The 14,702-nt window shown below is 43.9% G+C and overlaps 1 long non-coding RNA gene across 1 annotated transcript; it reads left to right on the top strand.

Annotated features, from left to right (window-relative positions):
- Positions 1–839: 839 nt before the first annotated feature.
- Positions 840–5,000, top strand: LOC130357998 (uncharacterized). Its single transcript, XR_008889363.1, has 3 exons — positions 840–984; positions 4,818–4,836; positions 4,939–5,000. It is a non-coding gene; the product is annotated as an uncharacterized LOC130357998 (long non-coding RNA).
- The last annotated feature ends 9,702 nt before the right edge of the window (positions 5,001–14,702 follow it).

Below are 14,702 nucleotides of genomic sequence, written 5' to 3'. Positions count from 1 at the left end.
ATCAGTAGATCCCGGGGGTCCAGCCTCTTATTTACCTGTGATATCAGTAGATCCCGGGGGTCCAGCCTCTTATTTACCTGTGATATCAGTAGATCCTGGGGGTGCAGCCTCTTATTTACTTGTGATATCAGTAGATCCTGGGGGTGCAGCCTCTTATTTACTTGTGATATCAGTAGATCCTGGGGGTGCAGCCTCTTATTTACTTGTGATATCAGTAGATCCTGGGGGTCCAGCCTCTTATTTACCTGTGATATCAGCAGATCCTGGGGCTGCAGCCTCTTATTTACCTGTGATATCAGCAGATCCCGGGGGTCCAGCCTCTTATTTACCTGTGATATCAGTAGATCCCGGGGGTCCAGCCTCTTATTTACCTGTGATATCAGTAGATCCCGGGGGTCTAGCCTCTTCTTTACCTGTGATATCAGTAGATCCTGGGGGTCCAGCCTCTTATTTACCTGTGATATCAGTAGATCCTGGGGGTCCAGCCTCTTATTTACCTGTGATATCAGTAGATCCTGGGGATCCAGCCTCTTATTTACCTGTGATATCAGTAGATCCTGGGGGTGCAGCTTCTTAATTTATTCCCCCCTCTCTGCTCCTCCTCTTCCATCTGATACAGATTTACTTCATATAATGATTTCACATATAATGGAATCTCCCTGACATCTTATAATCTTCCTTTCTATAATGCGGATCAACCTGAACTGCGATCTACTGTCTGAACTCAGCAATATGACGTTAATAGTGATGTCACACGTGACCCCCCCCCCCAGCATACTAATGTCAGTCACATCACCCCATTCCCTCTAGCTTGTTGCTAAGACAACAGCTGTGTTTATAGTTATAGTGAGCCACCTTGTGGTAAATCGCATAATTACAACTTCTGAAGGCTCATTAATGGCGAGTAATTCGCTGGTTTCATTGTGACAGTGTATACTGTTCCATACAGAGCCAGAAACTGCTATAATCTGCTGAATGAACCAGGTAAGAAGGTACATAATCGTGGGGGCTATAGGATCCTTCTGTATGTGTTCTGGGTATTCGATGTTAGGACTAGGAACAGGGCTGCAGCTCTTCAGAACTCATCTGCACAGGTAAAGTTCATTATTCACCAATAGATTCATTGTTATAGCCACTTTATAGCCACCAGGTCTCTAAATTCACTCTCTTCTCTTCCTGCTGGACACCAAAGAAGCACAAGCTCAGCATAATACTACTAAATTCATCTCCGCTAGGCCAAAGCCTGCAGCCACTTCAATACATGTTATCAAGCTCTATCTACAATTATAGTGACTACTACTCAACTCAAGTATATAATTAGTAGCACAGTGGCCTGCATAAATCTCAATACTACAAGTCCCAGCAAAGCCTGTGAGGTATCCCGGTTGCCTCTAAAGAAACTGCAGAACTGTAAAGACTGTTCCGTAAGAAGTTTAAGTAAAAGTTCCAGTTACTTTCACAATTCCTGCTGTGGACATTCCTTTATTGCCTGCCGTTTCTGGGTTGGCTGTCGGCAGGGCCTTATACAGAAAACAACCACATCCTGGCGTCACGACAAATCAGGGGTTAATAACACCTTACCCCACTGGGTTAATACCCCCAGACCCTGCTACACCGTTGCAAAACCCCAGCACCACGCTGTCATTATGGGATATTGAGTGCAGAACTATGGGGGGGATCTTTAATTTATTTATTTATTTTTTTATTTTAGTGCAATGCCCCTCCTCTCAGCTTTGAGTGACAGCTCTAGTTTTCAGTCAGAAGACAACTAGAACTGTTAAGCTATGTATACACGATGGAATTTCCGTGCGAAACCCTGCAGTGAATTCCTCACTGAGATTCCGCAGCAGCAGCGTCCCATTGATTTCAATGGGATTCGGCTGCACTGCTCACACGGCAGAATTTCCGTGCCAGATGTTTCTGGGGCGAAAAATTCGAATTCCGGTGACAGCAGAAAGAATAAACATGTCTATCCTTTCTGTGGAGTCCACACGAAATGCATTGAAGTCTATGAGACAGTAAATTTCCGAGCGGTCCTAGCACCGGCATGTTCTGCCAGTGCTCCTTTGTCGGGAATGTCTACACGGAAATTTTACATGCGGAAATTCCACCATGTGAACATAGCCTTACTCAGAGTGGAGAAGACCAGGGACGCATTCAATGCAATTACTGGAGAGGGACACCTCCTGTGCATTTACCATCAAGGGACATTGAAGCTAGGTTTTCTCGGGAATGCAACCTGCATGAACAACACAGGAGCAAAGTTTACACTACTATTCCGATCCTCTATATAACACTGTCAGCAGATGTGGGGGGTCGCAATGAGAAGATAAGTGACCCCCCGACCTACGATGGCCCCGACATACGATCATTTCAACATACGATTTCCTCTCAGAGGCCATCGCATGTTGAAGGCAGCATCAGCATACGATGCTTTTGTATGTCGGGGCCATCGCATAAACGGCTATCCGGCAGCGCAGACTGCTTCAGCCACCGCCGGATAGCCGTTTACGGTGCCCCGTGTGATCCGCTGATGATCACTTACCTGTCCTCGGGGCTCCGGCCCGTCCTCTTCGGGATCCCCTGCATCGTCGGCACTCTCCATTGTCGTCATCACGTCGCTGCACACGCCGTCCTGTCATCCAAAAGGAGCGGTGCATAGTGACGTGATGGCGGCGACGGAGAGCGAGGATGCTGGAGAAGCAGAGGCCTTGCCGGAGCGCCGGGGACACGGCGACAGCGATGGAAGGCAACATTCAGGGCAGCGGGGACAGGTGAGTACAACTTCCTATACCAGTGGTCTTCAACCTGCGGACCTCCAGATGTTGCAAAACTACAACTCTCAGCATGCCCGGACAGCCAACGGCTGTCCGGGCATGCTGGGTGTTGTAGTTTTGCAACATCTGGAGGTTCGCAGGTTGTAGACCACTGTCCTATACTTTATATTGCACGAATCCCTCAACATGCGATGGTTTCAACAAACGATGGTCCATTTGGAACAAATTACCATCGTATGTTGAGAGACCACTGTAATGACAAATCTAAATTGTGCATTGGAATCCCTGTAATTTTTTTTATTCTAACAATGATTATTTATTAACTCCATGTATATGGGTCCTATGTAATGTGAGATCTCATCATATATTCCCTGGAGAAATGTATTAGATGGCAATATATGGGGTTGCAGGAGTCAAATGCTACAATATCCAATGATTATTGGATTGAAAATCCTTTCCTGTTGTAGAAAGTAATCCATTGTTCCAGGCTGGATTGATCTTTTTTCCCAGATGACACATTCCATTACTGGAACACTTTAAGTGTGAGTCACGCAGCAAACAAGTGTTCCCTGGGGGATGGTGAAAGAATCGCCACATTTAATAGATTTTCCATAATTACAAATCTTATCATTAAAGCCTACTGCAAGAATCCTAATTCTCAAATCTATGGTCTATTCTCATCCTGATCTATCCTGGCCAATCATATGTCTGACACCATGTCGTGAACCGCTGCCTATTTCCGAGGGCAAACAGAAGGATTTAAAAAAATAAAATAAAAATAAAATAAATAGTTGCATATGAATGGTGGAGCCGGGAGCTCATAACGTCATAGCCCTGCCCCCATAACATCATGCCCTGCCCCCTCAATGCAAATCTAAGGGAAGGGGCATGGCAGATGCCACGCCCCTTCCCTTAGATTTGCATTAAGGGGTCGCGGGGCTATGATGTCACAATCTCCCGGCTCCAGCATTCGGAACAGTTTGTTCCAAAGGCTGAGCAGCGGAGTACCCCTTTAAGAATATGTCTCAAGGATAAGGAGAGATAAGATTAGACACAGAAATAAACCTATTGCCAGGTCTTAGTCCTCTATAACAAATGTCTATGGGAAGAATTTATCATTGTCTATGTAAATGCCAGTGCAGTAGACTTTTGGGTAGAAATGATTAACCCCTTCCATATGAGGCTCAGTGCATGCATGTAATAAATAGACACACAAAAATCCATTCACATTATAATACACCTAGAGAGAGGCCTCAGCCTTTCAGAATCAGGCTTTAGACAGAACAGCAAACCTTTAAAGGGGTTATCCACCATAAGGTGATTCTAGTACTTACCTGCCAGACAGTAATGGAGATGCTTGGGAAGGAGTCAACCATAACACTAAGGCTATCTTTTTGTGAAATGGCTACATCCTGTTGGAGTTCCCTCCCTAGGACTACAAGTCCCATAATATTTGTTTTTAAGTGTGAGGTAATTTTTCTTCCTCCCACACATCAGCCACCCCACCCATTGAAACACACCTGTGAGCCCTTCAATGCAATAGCCAGTGTTTTCTAACCAGGGTGCCTCCAGCTGTTGCAAACCTACAATTCACTGCAGAATGATCTCCCTCCCACCCAGCAGTCGTTCTACCCATTGAAGCAAAGAGAGGCTCCCTGTCATCACCTGATTAGTGATGTAATGTCTCGGGCTGCACTGCAACCTGGGAAAACCTGAGACGACATGCCATGCACCAAATTGATCATTTAGGGGCATGTCCACCAAAGTCAACCCAAGAAAACAAAAAAGGAAAGAGGCGTACCACAACTGTTTTTGTTCAATTCCCCTCAGTGTGAAGTTTTGTTGGGTGTGAAGTATAAAGCCGGTTGCAACCAGTAGTAAAGCTAATTGAATGTTGGTTTTCTGTGCGCTAACTTATCCCCAGGTTGTCACAGTAGTTATAAATACAATACATATGTTTCATTACTATAGTATTACCAAAATTGTAAGCAAAACCTAGAAAGGTGAATAACGTAACCTCTTCCTTTTCTTTTTTTTCAGGGATCTATTCATGGTTTTGGTAGGATAATCTAGAACTCCCTACATATATAGTACATGCTCATGTGAGGCATATAAGAACCTAGTTTATAGCTATTGCTAACTAACTGTTCATATATTCAAGGTCAGAAGATGGCTCCTGGAAACAAAGCTAAGACCTTCACTGGCAGTTCTCTATCTGGAAGGTAACCATGATATTGTAGGACACAAACCTCTTTGCGCTGTTGGCCCTAACATGTATTGTCACTTTCCATACTGAGTCACTATAGTGGGTTATTACCATGGTAACTTGGTTCTCGATGGTTCAATCATTGCCTTGACAGGAGTTCTACACAAAGACTATTCTTCATTTTACAGTATGATGGGGCATATTTTATGCATAGGAATGATATGATGCATAATCTGTCAGATACACTATATGGCAAAAAAGTATTGGACACCTCTCTTAAACACTGAACTCCGGTATTTCATTCAGTCCCATTGTCACAAATATGAAGAAATGGGTCATTCTAAAGAGCTCACTGAATTCCATGTTGTGGTCCTGTAATAGGAGCCCCCACTGCAACAATTCAGTTCAGGACATTTCTTCCCTCCTAGATCTACCACAATTGTGTGTTATTATTGAAAAGTGGAAGAGTTTAGGAACCTAAGCAACTCGCATAGTTCAAGACCCCTTAAAGGGGTATTCCGGGATCTAGCATTTTATCCCCAATCCAAAGGACATGACATGAATGGAGGGAGCATGGCGTGACATCACGAGGGGGGGCAGGACATTACGGAAACCGGAGGTGCAGCTTCGCATGCAATGCGGGTGCTGCAGCAAGATCGTGGGGGGGTCCCAGCGGCAGGCCCCCCGCGATCAGACATCTTATCCCCTATCCTTTGGATAGGGGATAAAATGTTAGATCCCGAAATACCCCTTTAAATGAAATCTATTAGCTGTATATCATTCTCAGAGCTGCAGACATGGGCAGATAGAAAGATAAAATAAATGATACAGGTCTTTTTGCTGATGGCTGTATGCTAAACTATAAAATCATTATTTTCCTTCTAAGCTTCAAAGTTGTAGAGGAGGTGCTGAGCGATAGAATGCATGCCTCCTCCCTCCCCCACCCCTCCCTGTCCTGCATGATTTATAGACAGGGCTTTGCTTCCAGCAATGAGCCTTGTACATTAAGCGTGTACATCGTGCATACTGCAGCTCAGCCCAGCCTTTGCGACTCTTCAACTTAGAAAGAAAACAATGATTTTATAGCTCTGCAAACAGCCATCTGATAAAAGAAGAGTATGATTTGTAGGAATACACAAGTGTAGATCTGAGGGTCCCCTGGGGCATGTGGTTCCACACAATGGAAAACTTAGGTTCACAGTAGCAATAGTGGGATTTTGGAGCACTTTCCTAGTGCATACACGCTCACTTTTGTGGGGTTGCACAAATGGCTTAAGTCTCTTTTAATAACACAGTCTCTGGTTTACAGCAACAGATAGTGTTTATGAGGAGGAACCCCCCTTAGTAGCTGACTAACACCGAAAAGCATATGTGGGGGAATGTAGTCAATACAGTCCACTGCTCTAGCCAAGAAGTTTTTGGAAGGGAGACACACACACAGTCCTAGTATGCGTAAGTTAGTAAATCATCACTGGTTGGCTTCCAATTAGTGACATTTGGAATGTTAAGGTACTTATGGATGACAAGCGTAATGTCCTATGGCAGGATGCCAATCTAGCAGCCATGTGACTAGTAAGCCACAAAGCACCAGCCTTAGCCAGAGGCTTATCCTAGTTACAAGACAAGTGACCTTTGATCACCAGGATACTTGATATTTCATTAGCAAGGACTGAATTTGTTTCTGTGAGGATTAAGCTCCTCACAGGCGTCCGTAATATCTTCAGGTCCTCCCAGGCAGGGTGATAAGGAAGGCATTGGGCGTGGCTGCATAGAGAGCTCAGTTAGGCACATTTACACAACACAAATGCTGCCAACACACTACACTGAACATGTGCATAGACTAGAGGCAGGCACCGAAATGAACTGAGGGAACTCTACACTGAGGGACACTGCAGTAACTCTACACTGTAGGGGAGCTAAAAACTTAGTGTCCGATTTTCTTATATCTGATGCAGTAGTTGTCACTAGATTACCGCTTCCTTCTGAAAAACAGAATCTAAAACCAAGAAGAAAAAGGGAAAAAAAGTGCACATGGGAAAAAAGTTCCAGAGCCTGAACCATTGCGCTGTTATAGTCCTCTAGTCTACAATCCTGAGGTATTGATGACAAAACACATGACCTTTGACAGTAAATGTTGCCTTTATTATAATGCTGATTGTAAGTTGTCCACCAACAGGATCAGATTAAGGTTGATGGAATGTAAATCCCACTTTTAGGACCCAAATTCCAGCTCACCTCCCTCTCATAACTATATATAGGTGAAGTGGCTGTATATCTATGTGGCCCTCTCCAATTAAGCCTACAAGGGTTAGGAATCTGGGTGGGTCATCCCAAGGAGAGCAGTTCATGAACTACATGTAGTATCCAAGGGATAGGCGAGTTTAGTTAAGGACAGCCAGAAGTCAGGACCAGGTAAAATATTTCATGTACCATGCAAAGTATCTAACAGGTAAAGCAGGAACAGGGAAGGGCTCGTTCACATTGCCGTCGTACTCCACTATTTGGCGTTCCGTCGGCAATCCGGTCAGAACGACGGGAGTTTATTGGAGAAAAAAAAATTGTGCAAGTACTATTTTTTTCTCCGCTAAATTCCTGTAAAATTACCAGATCCCAGACGGACCCCATGCAAGTGAATGGGATCAGATGGGACTCTGCAGTAGCCATTTACACCCGACCTGTTTCAGGGTCCGTTAAAAAAAAAAAAAGGGGGGGCCAATTGGACCTTTAATGGGTCAGATGCAAATGGCAATGTGAACCTAGCCGAACCTGGAACAAGGCCAGGGAGATAACAGCAGGCTAGAAACCGGGTGGCTTGAGGCATAATGAGAAACACGGGCCGAATGCAGCAGGAACTGGACTGGGCAGTGAGCGAGGGACCTGGCTGGGTTTAAATAGCCAGACCCTGATGAGAATGTAACAGATACTCGATCCACATAAAATAGGAGTGAGCATCGGTGTAAACATGGTGTTGCAGAGCAACATTACTCAGGACCAGTAATTGGTTTGCGGCAGATAGAGGGAGCAGGTTTGTAAAAGGAGGAGAATGACAGAGGTGAAAATCAACAACAATGCTAAAGTAGGCCACCGAGATCAAATGGCTTCGTCATCAGCACATACCTGTTGCATAGCAACACAGTGTGTGGACTCAGGACAACAACACTGGAGTAAGGAGTGGGGGGCACAGCTCTTACAACACTATTTGTGACACCAGGCCACCACCCCCCCATCTTCTAAGCTGGGTAGAACTACAGAATGTATGCTGCTAGGTCCTCAATGTGGTGCAAGCCAACAAAGAAAGTGCCTCATGTGCCCTTTTTTCATTTATCTGACCCTGTGCGCAATAAAGTAGAGCACTAAAAAACTAAATCTGATTGTATCCATAAATGGGAATATCGATATACAACAGTGCCCCCCCCCCCCCCCCCGACCTACGATGGCCCTGACATACGACGATCATTTCAAGATACGATTTCCTCTCAGAGGCCATCGCATGTTGAAGGCAGCATCAACATACGATGCTTTTGTATGTCGGGGCCATCGCATAAACGGCTATCCGGCAGCGCAGACTGCTTCAGCTGCCACCAGATAGCCATTTACGGTGCCCCGTGTGGTCAGCTGACGTTCATTTACCTGTCCTCAGGGCTCCAGCGCGTCCTCTTCGGGATTCCCTACATGATGGCGGCGACGGAGAGTGTGGATGCCGGGGAAGCAGAGGCCTTGCCGGAGCGTCGGGGGACACCCCGGGGACGCGTCAACAGCAATGGAAGGCGACATCCAGGGCAGCGGTGGTGGTCCGGAGCGGCGGGGACACGTGAGTATAACCTCTAATACCAGTGGTCTTCAACCTGCGGACCTCCAGATGTTGCAAAACTACAACTCCCAGCATGCCCGGACAGCCACCGGCTGTCCGGGGATGCTGGGTGTTGTAGTTTTGCAACATCTGGAGGTCCACAGGTTGTAGACCACTGTCCTATACTTTACATTGCACGGATCCCTCAACATACGATGGTTTCAACAAACGATGGTTCATTTGGAACGGATTACCATCATATGTTGAGGGATCACTGTAGTAAATTTTCATTTACAGAAACAAGTTGCATTTAAATCTGTTACCATCAACTGACTAGACTGAGCCTCATCTGACAAGCGTATATCCATACATGTGACATTTATCCATTGTTAAATCTACAAGAAATAATGCAGAAATATGCAAAACAACTAGAGTCTTATAAAATAAGCTATTTCCAAGAATATAAACCAGTGTAAGTGAAACAATATTTATCCAATATCTGGGTTACGTTCAAATGATGTTACTTTGGAAGTATGCATTTCTTCATACAAAAGTATCCTATAACTGGATTTTGAAGTTGCTACCAGCAAATTCTCTTTTGTGCAAACTTTTGTGACTTTTTGTTGACTATTTTAAGTGATAAGAAAAGTAGGCAGGTTTTAGTGAAGGGTATTTTGCAGTCTGAAAATCTGCCCTTAAAGAGGTACTCCGGTGGAATTATTGAATTTTTTTTTAAATCAATTAATGCCTGAAAGTTATACAGATTTGTAAATAACTTCTATTTAAACATGTTTATCCTTCCAGTATTTATCAGCTGCTGTATACTATAGAGGAAGTTCTTTTCTTTTTGAATACATTTTCTGTCTGACCACAGTGCTCTCTGCTGACACCTCTGTCCATGTCCCAGAATTGTCCAGAGCAGGAGAGGTTTGCTATGGGGATTTTCTCCTACTCTGGATAGTTCCTGACATGGACAGAGGTGTCATCAGAGAGTACTGTGGTCAGACAGAAAAAAAAATTCCTCTGTAGTATTCAGCAGCTGATAAGTACTGGTAGGATTAAGGTTTTTAAAATCATTTTAAAATCTGTTTAACTTTCAAGAACAGTTGATTTAAAATAATAATAATAATAATAATAATAATAATAATTTCCACCAGAGTACCCCTTAATCTATGCTTCCTTATACCAGAAGTCAAAAACTGGTTATGAAATTTCCCTTCATAGTGTTTTTTAATCAAATAATACAGCATCAGATGATATAGATAAGTATGCATATAGGAAATACAACATGTCAAGTAACAGATTATGGAACCCTCTATAGGTGACCCCAAATGGAAGGATGGGGGTTTCCAATCACATCAGCCGATTTGAAATTCCAATGGACATCAAATAGTTTGAGGATGAGTTGAAATAGAAATAATGTAAAGTTAGAAAGTAAAATATATTATGTGTGGTAACAAAAAGTCTTTAGGGTACTCTGCCCCTAAACAGCTTACCCCCCGCGATCTCCGACACGGCACCCCAGCCATCCAGTGCATGACGCGAACTCCACTCCGAGCTGGATGGCGGGCAACCACAGCTGTGACGCCCCCTCCATTCATGTCTATGGGAGGAGGTGTGACAGCTATGTATTAGCTGTCTTGCCCCCTCCCAGAGACATGAATGAAGTTATAAATCCAGAAGCTCCAAGCTTTTGTGTTCAGAACGAAGAGGGGCCAGCCCGGAGATCGTGGGGGGTCCCAGCAGCTGGACCCCCTAGTGTTCAGACATCTTATCCCCTATCCTTTGTCCGTTTTTGTTTCCAAACCCCTCTGTCCGCCTTTTCCTCAAGATTCCTCTGTCCGCCTCCTCCTGCACACATTTATCATACATGCACACATCGTTTATACATACATCTGTCATAAATACATACATCTATCATAAATACATGCACACATAAATACATACATACATACATACTTCTGTCATGCATGCACACATCTATCATACATACAAACATAATACATGCATCATGCACACATCTCTTATGCATACCTTTTCCCTGACACCCCCCCCCCCCCCTAATAACCCTCCAAAACCAACAATCCCCTTACTATCCTGGCCTGCAGATCAATGCTATGGCCTGCCGCTCATCAGCTGCAAGGTTGGAGGAAGTGCAGCTCAGGTGCACTGACTGCCATGTCCTGGAGACCTCTACTCCATTCCCCCTACTCGGCACTGGTGTGATGAATTACAGGCAGGGTATAAGAGCAGATGTGTGTGTCTGAGCAGGGCACGCCTGCTCCTAGCAGACACTGCGCCTGCAATTAAAGCATCTGTGTTCCTGCCATATCTGTTTGCTGCAAACCTTTGAAAAAAACTTAAGGTGGGCAGTCTGCCATGTAACTTCCCAGGACCTACCACTGCATTAAAGCAGCGGTGGCAATAATAATAATAATAATAATAATAATAGTAATAATAGTAATAATAATAATAATAATAATAATAATAATAATAATTAATTATAAAATAGCAGTGGCCTGAGACCCGGGCTATAGGCACCAGGTCTACTAGGGGCTACAGCCCCCTTAGCCCCCGCAGTGATGCCACAGGTCTCTGCACTGAGACACCGACCAATCAAAATTTTTTACATGATATCCAAAGAAAAACAGCATCACAGTTGTAGACAAATAAATTACATATTTATTCAATCCATAAGTACATTGTGCATCCCAATGATGTGCAAGTACTACTACCTTTCTCAAGCTGAGGCTGAAACATGGCACTTCCACTTTATTGGGATGCACAGTGTACTTATGGATTGAATAAATATGTACATTTTTTTTATCTACTACTGTAATGCTGTCAGAACTGCTTTGTCCTTGGATGTCGCTGCCAGGAGATGGGATTAATGACATACTGATGCTGCATCTTTTTTCCCCGTGACTAGTGGAATGGAAAACCATTTATACTTGACAAATATTGTTATTTCTGCATAATCATAATGATAATTAATCAGTGTTAACAAAGTTGAAGATCAACAACAAAACTGGATTTCCTGTATTTAGCAGGCAGGTGCCATATACAGTAGCCCAGAGACCCCCATTTTAGGCAGAAGTAACTCACAAGTTACCTATGCAAACTATTCAATGTCACAACACAGTCAAAGGCCAGGAGTAATTTTAAGCTGTTTTCTTTATAGTTTCCACCAAAATGTTTTGTGGTGGCCCAGTACAGGAGCACACAGTGACCCCTGCCCCCCCCCCCTCCCCCCTCACCTGTACCCTGTGTTGTATAGTGTATTGCATATAAAATGTCTTATGCCTTTAAGACCTGTTGTCATGTGATTGTAACCCAGGAATGCACCAGTGACATGTGACCTACAGGGTGACCTATGGAACCCCTCAGAGTCTCCCCCATATAAGGCCTGGGTGGAGCCTCTGCTCACTCTCTTTCTGCTTAGCTGAGTTGCAGTAAGGTCAAGTCCTGTAATAGTGTGTCTGGGTCCAGAAGAGGCCTAAAGTCTACCACACAGCCACGGATCCACAAGTCCACTTCCCCCCAGGTCCAAGTCAAAAGCTGGTAAGCTACAAACGGGGTATAGTCAGTCTCAGTCAAGTCAGTCCAAGTCAATCTGTCTCAAGTCAATCTGTCTCAAGTCAGCATGGCCTGCATCAAATTGTCCAAGTCCACTATAAGTCTCAGCAAGCCCTGTGGTCTCTGAAGTCACTGGTCACCTCTGAATGCCTAGCCAAGCTGCATAGACTGTTACACCTGTCTGACTCAGTAAAGCTGCCGTTGTTCCGTAACTTGGCGTCGGAGTCATTATTTTCCCCCGTGCCTAGCCCAGGATACCTTCGGGTGGTGAAGCGGTTAAACCACGCGCTGGCGTCATGAACACAAGGGGTTAATGCCATCTGCCCCTAGGGTAATTCCTTCTGCCCTCATCACACCCTCACAACAGTTTAAGCAGAGTTGCCTTTACTAAACATGCTGTGGGTCAGACTGGTGATTACATGACCTAGTTACAGCAATAAAACCCATGGATACAGCTGTGCTGGAATATAACAGATGGTGCTGTAGGAATAGTGTGCATGATTGGGGCAAAAAAACATGGAGTGCTTCTTTAATTTAATATGGTATATATCATTATATATTTAGTATTTATTTATCTAATTAAGATATGACAGTCCATGAATATCTCAGAACTTACTGCTGGGTCTGCAAGCGGAGGCAAATGTACTATAAGAAATTCTTTGTTAAATTTGACAAAGATAAAGATGGTCTACTTTCTATTATAACATAAAGAGAGAGGAAAAAAGAAAGAGGGAAACTCACCGGAGGGTGTTACGCTCAGGGCACAACACCTAAAAAGCGTGGTATGGTAACAATTCCCAGGTCCGCAGCCTCAGTCCTCTGGTAGCAGGCACACTGTCCCAGTGTAACGTAATAGCAGGTATTGGAAGAAAATGTGGACGAATTTTGGCGCTGGAACTCTGGATATTAAGAAAATCAGGAACACATCCGCATTCCTTTCAGAGGCTTTATTGTGAATACATAAGCTACGCATTTCTGGTCCGAACCGGACCCTTCGTCAGGCAAGGATACCTTGCCTGACGAAGGGTCCAGTTCAGACCAGAAACGCGTAGCTTATGTATTCACAATAAAGCCTCTGAAAGGAATGCGGATGTGTTCCTGATTTTCTTAATATCCAGAGTTCCAGCGCCAAAATTCGTCCACATTTTTTTCCAATACCTGCTATTCTTTCTATTATAGTACATATATGAGTTTTGCATTACACATTAAAGTGGTTGTTTTACAAAGAGACAATAAAAGCGGGGCCCACCTCCCAGGTGATCAATACAGGATTGGCCATCCCAGGTTGTGAAAGCTGCCTCTGTGCCTGAGCTCTCTTCTAGTCCATAGAAAAATATAAAGGAAGTATAAATATTCTTATTGAAATAATACATTTAGCAAGCGTAAGGCTGTACATACAGCTCCATGGGGAAATGATATACGCCCTATCCTTATATATGCAACCATAAAAGGAAATGTATTATCATGTTACAATGACACCTGTGGGGGGAGATGGGCATTTTAAGTCATTAACATGCTTTGATCTAAGCCACCCCATTGTAGTTCTGGCTGTATGTTTAGGGTCATTGATCTGCTAAAAGACGACCCTCTGTCTCAAGTCTCTTGCAGACTGCATCGGATTTTCTTCAAGCATTGCCCTGTATATGGCTCCATCAATATTCCCATCAATTCTGACCAGTTTCCCTGTACCTTCTGAAAGGAAGCATCCCCACAGCATGGAGCTCCCACCACCATGTTTCACTGTGGGGATGGTGTGCTCAGGGGGATGGGCAATGTTTGGCTTCTGCTTCACATAGTGTTTTTCACAAAAAGTTGATGAACACTTTCTTCCACATGTTTGAGTGTCTCCCATATGGCTTGTGGTAGTGGTAGAATAAAAAAAAAAACACAGGGGGCCAAGTATATTAACCGAGGCAAAGAAAAAAACAGCGTCAGGGGTTATATGTACTGTTCCCCTGGAGCGTATACAATATACGCATATAACCCTTTAATTAGGGTAAGATGTCAATCCTCTGGAGTGCTGCTAAGCCGTAGGGAAGCAACCAGTCCGCAATGGCAATAAATATTTATAAAATTAATAAAAACTGTAAGAGTCCGTGTGCAACTGAGCAGTATCACATAATGGAGAAACAAGAACATCAGCATAAATTAGCAGTAGTAGTATTTCTAATTTATACTGGTGTTCATGTTTCTCCATTATGTGATACTGCTCAGTTGCACACGGACTCTGAGAGTTACTATTACAGTTGTATGCAAAAGATTAGGCGCCCCTGACAACTTCCATGATTTTCATTTATAAATAATTGGGTGTTTGGATCTGGAATTATATTTTGAGCTATTAAATATCTGAAAG

This window comes from Hyla sarda, chromosome 2 (genome assembly GCF_029499605.1).
Source record: "Hyla sarda isolate aHylSar1 chromosome 2, aHylSar1.hap1, whole genome shotgun sequence".
Taxonomy (NCBI): Eukaryota; Metazoa; Chordata; class Amphibia; order Anura; family Hylidae; genus Hyla; species Hyla sarda.
Note: the sequence above shows the minus strand (reverse complement) of the source record. Positions and strands in the feature narration are given on the sequence as shown.